The following is a 12,453-nucleotide window of genomic DNA, read 5'->3' as shown; positions in this document are numbered from 1 at the left end:
AGAACTGATCAGAACCTGCTGAAACCCACCTCTGATTCTAACCACTGTGCCACCATGGCTCATATATGTAGGTGGTTCCCCTTTTGTACAGATTTTACTGCCAGGATGTTTTGCCTAACATTTGAATAGAATCTAAGTGGATGCAACCTGTACCCATTATTTCTTTTGTGGTCATGAAAAATAGCTTCTGACCATCTTCCCTATGGCACCCTTTCATGAACCTAAATGTGGCTAACATCTCTTCTCCTTTCCTTCATACTGAACATGCCAAGTTTGTTTAGTGTCTCCTCCTAGGGCATAACCTCAAATCCCTGTTATCACCCCTCTTGCTTTCTGCTGAATCTGTTCTAACCAGTCTATATTCTTTTTGAAATGTGTTTTGTGTGCCCAAAACTGTACACACAGGAGTCCAAAAGGACCAAGAAGAGAGGAATTAATTCAATTCAATTCAATTCAATTCAATTCATTTAATTTAATAATTTAATTTAATTTAATTTAATTTAATTTAATTTAATTTAACTAATCTAATCTAATCTAATCTAATCTAATCTAATCTAATCTAATCTAATCTATTCAATTTATATGCTGCCCCTCTCCGAAGACTCAGGGTGGCTCAATAGTGATTTCATGATTTCATGATCTTAACAGAATAACCATGGAGGTCTTCAGGCAGGAAACCTTATACCAATTCAGACAAATGGTTGTCCAATCTCTTCTTAAAAGCCTCCAGTGATGGAGCACCCATGACTTCTGGAAGCAAGTTGTTCCGCTGGTTAATTGTTCTCACTGTCAGGAAATTTCTCCTTAGTTCTAGGTTGCTTCTCTCCTTGATTAGTTTCCACCCGTTGCTTCTTGTCCTGCCTTCTGGTGCTTTGGAGAATAGGCTGACCCTCTCTTCTCAGATATTGGAAGACTGCTATCATGTCACCGCCCTAGTCCTTCTTTTCATTAAACTAGACATACCAAATTCTAGTCACTATATATCTTTTAGCTTTCAGTTCCCCATGATATCTTCAATACCATGCTGCTCAGTGGTGAAATGTAAAATTTGTTACTACTGGTTTTGTGGGTGTGGCTTGGTGGTGGTGGTGGGTAATGTGACTGGGTGGGCGTGGGCAACTTTTTTTTTCTTTTAAAAGCATTTTTTTACATGCTTTGAAAAAATGCTTTGAAAAGCCTCTGACGATCAGGCAACTCAGCTGGGATCGTCAGAGGCTTTTAAAAGCATTTTTTCGGCTGAAGAGGTTGTAGAAAAAATGTTTTTAAAAGTTAAAAAAAAAGCCTCTGATGATCGCATGGCTCAGCTGGGCATGGGGGGGAGGGGCGCAGGGATTTTTGCTAACGGTTCTCCGAACCACCCGCCTCCATCGCTACCAGATCGGGCAATCCGGTCCGAAATGGGAGCATTTCACCCCTGGTGCTGCTCTGATGCAGCCCAGAACTCTACTTTCCTTTCTAGCCACTGTCTATGTCCAGCTAATTCACCCTAAGTCCTTCTCCAATGTAGGGCTTTCCCATCCTCAGCCTCCCCATCTTATATGTGTGCCCTCCATTTCTCCTCCTCAACATTAATGCCTTACATATCTCCCCATTGAAGGACATTTATTTTCCTCCTGAAGAACATTCTAACTTCTTCTTCTTCTTCTTCTTCTTCTTCTTCTTCTTCTTCTTCTTCTTCTTCTTCTTCTTCTTCTTCTTCTTCTTCTTCTTCTTCTTCTTCTTCTTCTTCTTCTTCTTCTTATTATTATTATTATTATTATTATTATTATTATTATTATTATTATTATTATTTCTATGCCGCCCATTCTCCGAGAACTCTGGGCGGCTTACACCAAAGACTGTATACTAAATAGCATATTGCCCCCAACAATCTGGGTCCTCATTTTACTCACCTCGGAAGGATGGAAGGCTGAGTCAACCTTCAGCCGGTGAGATTTGATCCGCTGATCTGCTGAACTAGCAGTCAGCTGAAGTAGCTGCAGTACTGCACTCTAACTACTGCGCCACCTCGGCTCATTAGCTTACCTCACTGCTCATTAAGTCTGTTTATCATATACCTACATAAACAAACATCACCTGTTTTTATTATCTGCAGAATTCTGTTTCTCAGGTGCATCAGCTGGAAAGCTCAAAGCCTGCGAAAGCAAGGCTAGGGTGGAGGCCCTTCCCCTGGGCCCAGGAGATCAACTGAGCATCTTTCTCCACCCATCCTTGAAATGGGAGAAAAACATCCCGGCATGAAATCTGCTTTCTCTTGTTGCTGATCCCTCTTCTCTGCCTCTCTTCACGATGACTGCAATTCCCATGGCAATTCCTCTCCTTCTTAGTAGGTGATGACCATGAGGGCATTTGGAGGGGAGGTCAAAAAAGTCAAGAGGCATGACAATTGCAACAACCGTATACCCATTGTCCAATTATAGTCTCTTATACCAGGAGCCCCCTCTATTTTTCACCGACTTGATTACAGTCTGATCACACGCTTTGCATTTGAAATCTCCCAGGTGCGGTTGGTCTGATCTCTGAAGGAGCTCATTTAAATTTTATCACTTCTTCGGAGCAGCTCTTCCCATCTGGCTTTTACTGTCACAAAAAAGAGGACACGTCCCTCTGCAAGCCAAGCTTGAACTCTGCTTATGCTCTATAATTATTTAGAGCAGCCATGAGAAGGAATACAACTTGGCCATGAGATCACGGTTGGCCAAGCATAAAAGGCATTTTGAGCATGGTTTCATGCAAATGCTCATGGGAGATACCAAAAGGAGAAGGCTCCACAGAATATATTGGCACCTTCTTCAAGTGATGGATGCCTGCCGCTGGGATTGCTTAGAATGGTGGGCTTTCCCTGTGGGGAGCTTTTGACCCTGTTTGCAAGATTCTCCTATCTGGGCAGCAAGGATGGGCACTAGATACCCTACTGCTCTCTAGTGGGCTCCCGGGAGCCTTGCAGCCCAGAAATTGCAGCCCCTTCTGCACAGAGCAACCAAACTTAGAATAATATTATTTAGTTTTAGCTCATCTCCTGAGAGAGTGAGTATTAATGGTGTGTCCTGTCTTAATAAAGGCACTGTTTATCTGCGACTATATCCCTTATTCGGAAACTGTCATTTTTCTTCTTCTGTCCTAGTCACTTTCTACAGAGGCACAACTGAGAGCATTTTAACAAACTGCATCACTGTTTGGTTTGGGCGCAGCAGCGCCTCAGATAGAAAGCCCCTACAGAGAGTGGTGAGGACAGTGGAGAAGATTACATGAAGCTCACTTCCCGTTATTCAGGATACTGCTTATAAGCGCTATGTGCTTACAGTTCAAAGCATGGTTAGAGACCCCACACACCCATTTCACGGTCTGTTTCTGTTGCTCCCCTCTGGAAGGAGGTTTTGAAGTATTTCTAACAGGACTATCAGATTCTGGAACAGCTTTGTTCCCTTTGCCATCCATCTGGCAAACTCGCAAGATTAGTTTTTCTCATCATGTACATGTATACATTCAAACTAGATTGGGTTGTTTCTCTGTGTCATATAATATATGTAGGTATGTAGGTACCGGTATATGCATAATAAATATTTATTTATTTATTTATTATTTATTTATTTTGTCATGTTTATGTAGTGTATATTAGGAGACCTTTTGAGAGCTGTATGTAATGAAATTTCATTTTAATGAATGCCGATTCGTGTACATTCAAAGTGATAATAAAGTTATTCTAAGTTCTAAGTCAGCTAGACAGTGTATCTCTTATTTCTGTGGTCATGCTATAAGTGGTCTCTCTGGCCAAAGCAACAGAAATAGCCTTTAGACTTACATACCACTTCACAGTGCTTTGCAGCCCTCTCTAAGCAGTTTACAGAGTCAGCTTAATGCCCCCAACAATCTGGGTCCTCATTTTACCCACCTGGAAAGGATGGAAGGTTGAGTCAACTTTAAGTTGGTCAGGATCGAACTCCTGGCTCTAGGCAGTTAGCCTGCAATACTGCACTCTAACCACTGCGCTACGGTGGTCCAGAGACTCTCCTAATTGGCAGCTGGTAGGAAACATTGCTTGACACTTTCCTACAATCATGTATTTATTCATTTGGAAGAGCTCCTGACGTTACAGCTAATACTTCATACTGTAATTAGAAGTTATTTACAAGAGGAGAAGAATCTTTTATGCCATTTGAGAACATCATTCAAGAATTTAGTGCGTTCTCTCTTTGACAATTCTGCTAGTTCAGATAAAACATCTGAATGATGAAATCTCACAATTCCCACTCATTCCAAGAATGTTTTAGGCAGAAGCTTTACCGAGGGCAGTGATAGCTAACCATTTTTTCCTTGGGTGCCAAAAGTGCGTGCGTGCACAATAGCACACGTGTGTGTGCCCACACCCATAATGCAATGCCCCCCGACCCTGCGTGACCCCTCTGCCCCCTTGCGCATGTGTGCGCATCTCCTGCATGCACGGCAGAGACCTGAAAATCAGCTGGACAGTGGGAGGCATGCGTGCATGCGTGGTGGAGCTGACCTAGGGCGACGGCTCTCGTGCCCGCAGAGATGGCTAGACGTGCCACCCGTGGCACACGTGCCATAGGTTCACCATCATGGACGTAGGGGAATGTACCACCTTTTCTTTAATTTCGTATTCAAGCTATGTAAAAATATTATTTTCTCATTCGGTATTTGTGCTGAACTGAACCGCTAACAATGGAATAGTAGGAAGTTATTCCCTTTCTCCAGATGTGCCAGACACTCAAGGTAAGAGAAGTTCCATGGAGAAAAAGCAGCATAAATTATGAACTGCATCGAGTTTGCCTAAAAGGTACTAACAGTGTATTTTTAAACACCGCATCTCTTGGCTTAAATAGAAGATGCAGGAGAGTTACTGCATTGGGGGTGGAAGATGACAATGTTTAGGAGGATGGTTTTGCAGTCATTTATTTATTTATTTATTGGTTCGATTTATATGCCGCCCTTCTCCGGAGACTCAGGGAGGCTTACAATGCGTTAAGCAATAGCCTTCGTACTTTTGTATATACCTGCTTAGTAGGGCTTTCGGCCCCCGCTAAGCGGTGTTCTTTTTTATACAAAGTCATCTTATTGCCCCCACAATCCGGGTCCTCATTTCACCTCGGAAGAGATGGAAGGCTGAATCAACCTTGAGCCTGGTAAGATTTGAACTTGCAGTAATTGCAGGCAGCTGGTGTTACTTAACAGTGCTTTAGTCTGCTGTGCCACCAAGTCATCACTGTTTACTTCCAAGCATAAGCTCCAGTCAAAAAGATGGCTTGCCACTCACCCGCCAAAGCCTCCTCCCTCAGAAGATTTGTGGGTTTCCTGTTTGTTTGGAAAAACTGGAAGGAAATGGGAAAAGCATTACTCTTGCCCCAAAGGGCCTTACCAGGTGTAGGAAACGCATGTGAATAGGCCAACTTGACATCGATGCCTGAAATAAGTAAGAGTAGCAAATGTGGAGGAAGCCCCACTCTGGCCAACCGAATAGAAGGTAGTCCTCGAGTTATGACCACAACTGAGCCCAAAATGTCTGTTGCTAAGTGAAACATTTGCTAAGTGAGTTTGACTCATTTTTACAACTTTCCTCTTCACAGTTGTTAAGTGAATTGTTGCATTTGTTATGTTAGGAACACGGTTGTTGGGTGAATCTGGTTTCCCCGTTGACTCTGCTTGTCAGAAGGTCGCTAAAGGGGAACACGTGGCCCCCCAGGACACTGCAACCATCATAAATGTGAGTCAGTTGCCAAGCACCACACCTTTGCTCATGTGACCGTGGGGAGGCTGCAACAGTCATAAGTGTGAAAAACCATCCTAAGTCCCTTTTCCCAGTGCCATTGTAGCTTTGAACGGTCACTAAATGAACTGTGGTAAGTCGAGGATTACCATTGCTGGTTGGGGTCCTGCTCACACAGTGCAAAGTTGAGCCTGTGCAAAAGGCAGCATTTGTGATTTTTGAGTGCAGCAGCTGCCTGGCTCTGTTCTACTGTTGCTTGTCCTCTGGTGCTCCTGGTAAGAAGAGCCGAGTCTCTGGGGAGGTACTGATTTATGCAGTTCTTAAGTTTCCATCCGGAGAAGCCTCCTCCAGCCTTCCCCAGAACAGCCCTGTGGGGCAGGCTAGGCTACGAGAAAGTGGCAGGTGCCAAACCCCCAGAGAACTTGGACCCGGGTCTCCCTGCTCTGGAGCCCAACACCAGCTGCTCAGGATGAATCCACCCTCTTGCTACAAATGCTTCTTCCTAGAATGGAGTTTTCAAACAGGAAAAGATCATACAGTCTTCTGAATCTTTCCCTCCATCACAAATAAAGAAATTCCCTGTATAAAATCAGTGGCCTGTCAGGGAAAGGACTGGCTGCAAGTCTTTTTCCTGATCTCGGCCTCTTCAGTTAAGGGAGTTTTATCTCACACATGAAGATAAAATAGCTAACCTGGAACCTGAAACAACCCCCCCCCACTTTATTTATTTTTTTTAATTTAGAGGTTCTCTTCCAACTACAACTGCCAAATTGCCCAGCCATCTGGGTGCAGGAAACATAACTGTAGTGTTAAACCCAGGGGTAAAATAATATGACCCCATATTAAAGTGGCGGGACATATGTTGTGAAACATACCTCATGTAAATATGCACACAAACATGCATAATGTAGTCCCGAAACTCTGGCTATACAGATTTGGCCATTGCTGGGTATGGTTCATGAGAGGTCTTCTGTTTCATCCAGAGCAGCTGCTCATCTCTCTAATCTTTAGTTCAGGCACTAGGTTGGCCACCTTTCTTTCTACAACGTTAAGAGATGTGAACTTCAACTCCCAGAATTCCCCAGCCAGCATGAAGTCCAGACCTCTTCAAACTGTCACGGTTCAGAAACCCCACTCTACGCTCACTGCTTCAAGGGAAGAGACAAGCCTCCCTCTTGCGTGCTGCCTATGGTGTATGTCTCCGACTGTGAATGCACAAACTTTTTTCCAAGGAATATCAGACTTTTGCTGATGAACCTTAATAGGTACCCAACTTTTGCCTATCAATCAGTGTGCTGTCCCACTCACTCACACCTACAGTGGGTTTATTAATATTCCCCAGCAATTTCCTTCACTAAAAACCAGAACTGTCCCAATTAAGTCCAGACACAAGCAAACCAATGCTAGTCCACAGAGCAATGGCCAAGGAGTCCACAAGGCACTTGAAAGTTTCCCAAACAAGATAAACCCACCAGGCAAAATTAAATCCACAATACAAGAGGATTCACGAGGCAAGAAAAGTCCAGAGTTCACAAGACATGATCCAAAGTCAAGGCAGGAATCATAACCATCAGAAAACACACAGCAAGCAAACAAATACGTTGTTCCAGCATCATCTCCATCTGTCCGCTGTACTAAATAGCCAGCTTCTGGTGCAGCCCATCAAGAAGGGCAAAGCTGCCTCCTTATGAGTAATCTGGTTGACCTTCTCTGCTCCTGCGTTTTCTCTGTCCTACGTGTTCTTAGATCAAATGCAGAAGGCAGTTCCTCTTCCTCATCCCTGACCGGCTGCAGCTGCATCCTTTCCCCACCTGAAGCCTCAGGGCTGTCCCTCTGCAGCTGTGCTTCAGCCAAATCCTTCTCAGCCAGCTGCTCGTCCAGTTTCTTTCCCATCAACCACTACCCCTGACGTCGGAATGGCGGCTGGAGGCTAATTGTCCCAGGAAGTGAAAAGCCCAGAACTAACAGTGTGGCATCGAGCAACAAGTCTGATGTGGATTAAAGAATGGGTAACTTTGAGAAATATTAGATTATTGAATTTAGAAGGACATGATTTGTTGATCGGGTGGCATGCTTTTTTATGGTATAACGGAACGAAAATACAGGGGTACTTTAGAAGGCACCAGATACGAGAAGCTTTATTGTTGAATAGGGAGAAGGTTAAAAAACAACATTATTTGAAGATTCCAGTCTGGGTATCTACAATTGAAGCATTTTCATATTCAGTAGTATTCAGAAAGGAACAAATTGTTAGATATAGTGAATTAATGGATGAAAAGGGTGAACTTAAATTTAAGCAAGAATTAGAAGAACAGGGCTTTAAGATGGATTGGTTTTCATATTTGCAAATATGTTCTAGATATGAAGAAGATCTTAAAACAAGAAGGTTTTTACAATGTTTTGATTATTTTGATAAGATTTTGATGGGTTCTGATGACTATGTAATTAAAAAATTGTATGGATATTTGCTAGAGGTAAAATTGGAAGAAGAACAAGTTAAAGAATCAATGGGGGAAAAATTTTGGTCATGGTATTGATTTAGAGAAATGGCAAAAATTGTGGTAGCATAATTATAAAATGACAATGTCTACAGCTTATAAGGAGGATTTGTATAAGATGTTTTACAGGTGGGATCTACCCCCGATGAGGATAGTCAGAATGTTCAAGAACAAATTGGAGAAATGTTGGAAGTGTCATCAGACTCCAGGATCATAGTACCATATGTGGTGGACATGTGTAGAAGCTAAGAGATATTGGACTAAGATATACACGTGGTTGGAAAAAATGATAAAGAAACACGTTGACTTTAAACCAGAGATATTTTTATTAGGGATTTTACCAGAAACATACAACAGAAAATTGCAATATTTAATTGTGAATGTTTTAACAGCGGCTAGAATTGTATTTGCCAAAAATTGAAAAGGCGAGAAGTTACCTACTGATGATGAGGTTATTAAGAAAATTATGGAATGTGCTAAAATGAGTAAATTGACATTTGAAATTAGAGAACAGGAAGATAAACAATATTATTTGATATGGGATTTGTTTTATCAATGGATAGGTAATAAAACATGGAGATGAAATATGTAATATGAGGTGGACGTAAAGATAAAATATGTGAAATTCTTTTTTTATGAGAAATAAACTTTTGTTACAAATTGGTATTCTGAAGATTGGGATTAAGCACAATAGAACGCTAACCGATCGACACACTGTCTGTAATTGTTTGGAATGATGATGGTTTTATGTTTTGTTTTTGTTTTAAAATAAAAAAAATTCTTTTCAAAAAAAAAAGAAGTGTGGCGTCGAATGGGCCGTGCCGAAGTGTGTGGGACGGAGGGGCCGTGGCCGACTGGCCGTGGCAAATGGGCAGAGGAGTGTCAGCCGAGGAGAAAAGTTAGAGGAGAATCCCCCGAGGCGGAAGCCTGGCGGAGAAGCAGGCGTGGCCAAGGGTAGGAGCCTTGGTAGTACAGTGGTCTAAGGCACCCTGTTATTAAGCTGGTTATTAAGACCAGCTGCCTGCAATTTCTGCTGGTTCGAATCTCTCCAAGGCTCAAGGTTGACTCAGCCTTCCATCCTTTCTAAGGTAGGTGAAATGAGGACCCAGTTTGTGGGGGCAATAAGCTGACTTTGTATAAATATACAAAAGGATGAAGGCTATTGCTTAACGCATTGTAAGCCGCCCTGAGTCTCCGGAGAAGGGCGGCATATAAATCAAATTAAAAAAAAAAAGTCCTAAACCCCCCTGACGTGGACTTGCAGCCCCTGCCCTGGAGTGATTGACCAACTCCTCTCCTGATGTGTTTGGTTCATCCTCGTCTGAATTGACATCCAGGGAGGCATCTGGGGAAGCGTCTGGAGGAGTCACTGCATCAGGAGCCACTTACTACTCTTATTTTCCTTCCTTTTGCTCTGTTTCTGCTCAGCAGGCTTTCAACAAGCAGGCCTCCCATCTTCCCTTGGACATTGTCGTGTTTGTCCCTTTAAGCATTTTAACATTCCAGGCGTAATTCAATGTTCCTTACAGCTTCCCGTATTGTTTGAAGGATTCGTATGATTGTGTTTATTGGACATCCTAATAAACCTGCCACATTTTCATTTCCTAACCATGTACAAAGGTGCTGATGAAGGAAGGCTAAAATATGCAGGAGAGGGAGAAAAATGAAAGTCTTCCAAGTGCCCTGGCATGTAAAATGACAGATTAAAACTTTCAAGGCAGGAACCTTTCCAATTCCATCCGTCCAAAATCACTTCCTTTATTACAAGAGCACAAAAGAAATGCAGTGAAACCTGAAGATTGGTTCATGTGGGTTTTGTCAGGTATAATTGCAGAGGTCAGCACCCTTCTGTAGCACATTAATTGTAAAGATGAGCTGCAGTCAAAATATCCTTGGACAAACTCTCAAGAGACTCTCAGACCTGTGTGTAAAATACACTTAACCCTGCCACCATTAGCCAGTGCCAGCTCCCCATCAATGGTTCAGGCACTAGGTTGTCACACTAAGATCTAAAAAGTCTAGACTCGGTGTCTTGAAAGCCAGAAGGGAAGAGAAGCCACCTGTCAGGACTGCCCTCCTGCTACACCAGCCATGCTTCTCCAGATGCCAGCCTGCCATAGGCAATGGGGGGAGGGAGCTGCAGAGAGGTAGAGGGGAGGCTGGGACGAGGGGATTCTAAACTTTGTGCCATGCTGTGGGAGCTGAAGTAGAGTGCAATCCTGCAGGCTATTTCTGCTGACTGCCAGCTGCTTGCAATTTAGCAGATCGAATCTCACTAGGCAGGGGTCAGCAACCTGCAGCTCTGGAGCCGCATATGGCTCTTTCACCCCTCTGCTGCAGCTCCCTGTCACTCAAAATATGCATCACAACCGCCAATGTGTGACACCCACCGGCACACAATTTATTGAGCTTTTCAATCCCTGGTAGGCCAACCATGGATAAATCGAAGAAAAGAAAAGTTTCAGAAGAAAACAGAAGGTTTAATTCAACTACATATGCTAGTTTTGTGGTCGCTCAAGAAATAGTCAGGCACGGGAAGGGTTTTGTGGCTCCCGGTGTTTTCTTTTCTGTGGGAAACAGGTCCAAATGGCTCTTTGAGTGTTTAAGGTTGCAGACCCCTGCACTAGGCTCAAGGTTGACTCAACCTTCCATCCTTCTGAGGTCGATAAAACGAGGACCCAAATTGTTGGGGGCAATAGGTTGACTCTGTAAACTGCTCAGAGGGGGCTGTACAGCACTGTGAAGCGGTATATAAGTCTAGAAGTCAGCACTTCAAGAAGGAGAAGTGAAGGCGTCTGGAAAGGGACGTTTGACTTTTCATCTACTTATTTTCCCTTGAGATAATATCCCCTAGGAGATGGGATGGGAGGGGGGAAATTGCTTTGAGTTGGAGTAGATTAGGGGTAGAATGACTTGGAAGATGGCCAATGAGTGCAGGGGAGTGGGGAATGGAAAGGGAGGGTTTTGGGCTGGAAGTCAGTGTTGGCTTCGATTGGAGTCGGGTTTAGAATGTCGTGCTTAATAAATAGAAGTTTTTCTTCAAAGACTTTGTTTGAAATGCAATTTATTTGAGATGGCCTCAAATCTTGACACTGTGCTATTGCTATGCCATCCAGCCCACCAAGCCAGAGACTGTAACTAAAACAATTTGCTTGAATGAAATTGGATAAGGGAGATATCCAGGGGGACAGGTGGGGCGAAGGGAAAAGTTAACCAGATGCTTTGGGCGTGAAAATTCAGATCTGGCATTGCTACCCTGTAACCACTTGGCTCTAGTAAAGTGTACTTTCGTACACTTTACTAGCCACATGAAGGGTGAACGTGATTAACCACCACTTATTTGGAGCCAGTGGAATCTCACTTAATTTAGAACAGCCAGTGTTTGGGAGAACTTGCCACCTGCTCCCTCTACCTGCTGGGGATGGAGGTGCCATCTTAGCTATCCAACCACTCAGAAAGTCCAGATCTTTTGCGTTTTCTACTTTGCATGCACAGGGGCAGCCAGCCAGCTTTCAGTGCTCCAGGGTCAGAGTAATTGCCATGAACTATTTTTAGCCAAGTAGGATCGCTACAATTCTACATGCAACTATTGATAGAGCCTTCAATAAAGAAGAGAAATAGGCGGTGAAAAGCTGCATGAATATTTCAATGTCTTTTATAAAATCCCAGAGCTGGAGGAGCTAAAAGGTTCTTTTGGGAGAAACGTCTCAGTCATCCATTCAGGAGCTTTGCCATTCTTTCTGGCACAAGTGAATTGCACAATTTAGGCCACCGCTATTTTCATCCTGAACCCACAGAACAAAAAGCCAGCAATCTTGCAAACCACGGAAAAAAAACGTCCCTCTTTCTCCATATTCATGTCTAGCCCACCTTCCTTGGGAAAAATCATCTCTGGAATGAATATGCATTCTTCCCTTCATTAACAGGGATGGAGGCTGTGTCTGGGTGCCTTCCAGCAGGCCCAGAGCCCCCTGCATTTTGCAGATACGATAAAACAATAAAAATTAGGAAAGAACAACTTCTTCACATAAAGGGAAATACCCTTTTTTAGGGAAAGGTTTTACAATAACCCTGATTCATTCACTGGGGGTGAGTAGCACCAGGCTCAACAGGGGTATTTTCACCCAGGATTTGGTAAGGGAGAGGGCCCACATCATCATACTTGCCATCTTTTATCTTTCTTTTTTTAAATCTTTTGATATTATTGCAACTTTTTTCATTGTTGTGAGC

The 12,453-nt window shown here is 43.2% G+C and overlaps 2 protein-coding genes across 2 annotated transcripts in view; both read right to left on the bottom strand.

Moving 5' to 3' along the window:
• CHST8 (carbohydrate sulfotransferase 8) overlaps window positions 1-12,453 on the bottom strand; it is a 310,109-nt gene that overhangs the window by 111,987 nt on the left and 185,669 nt on the right. The window lies entirely within an intron of this gene.
• PDCD2L (programmed cell death 2 like) overlaps window positions 1-12,453 on the bottom strand; it is a 539,967-nt gene that overhangs the window by 399,466 nt on the left and 128,048 nt on the right. The gene's annotated exons all lie outside the window — the stretch shown is intronic.

This window comes from Pantherophis guttatus, chromosome 11 (genome assembly GCF_059756535.1).
Source record: "Pantherophis guttatus breed Tessera chromosome 11, ASM5975653v1, whole genome shotgun sequence".
NCBI classification, from domain to species: Eukaryota; Metazoa; Chordata; class Lepidosauria; order Squamata; family Colubridae; genus Pantherophis; species Pantherophis guttatus.
Note: the sequence above shows the minus strand (reverse complement) of the source record. Positions and strands in the feature narration are given on the sequence as shown.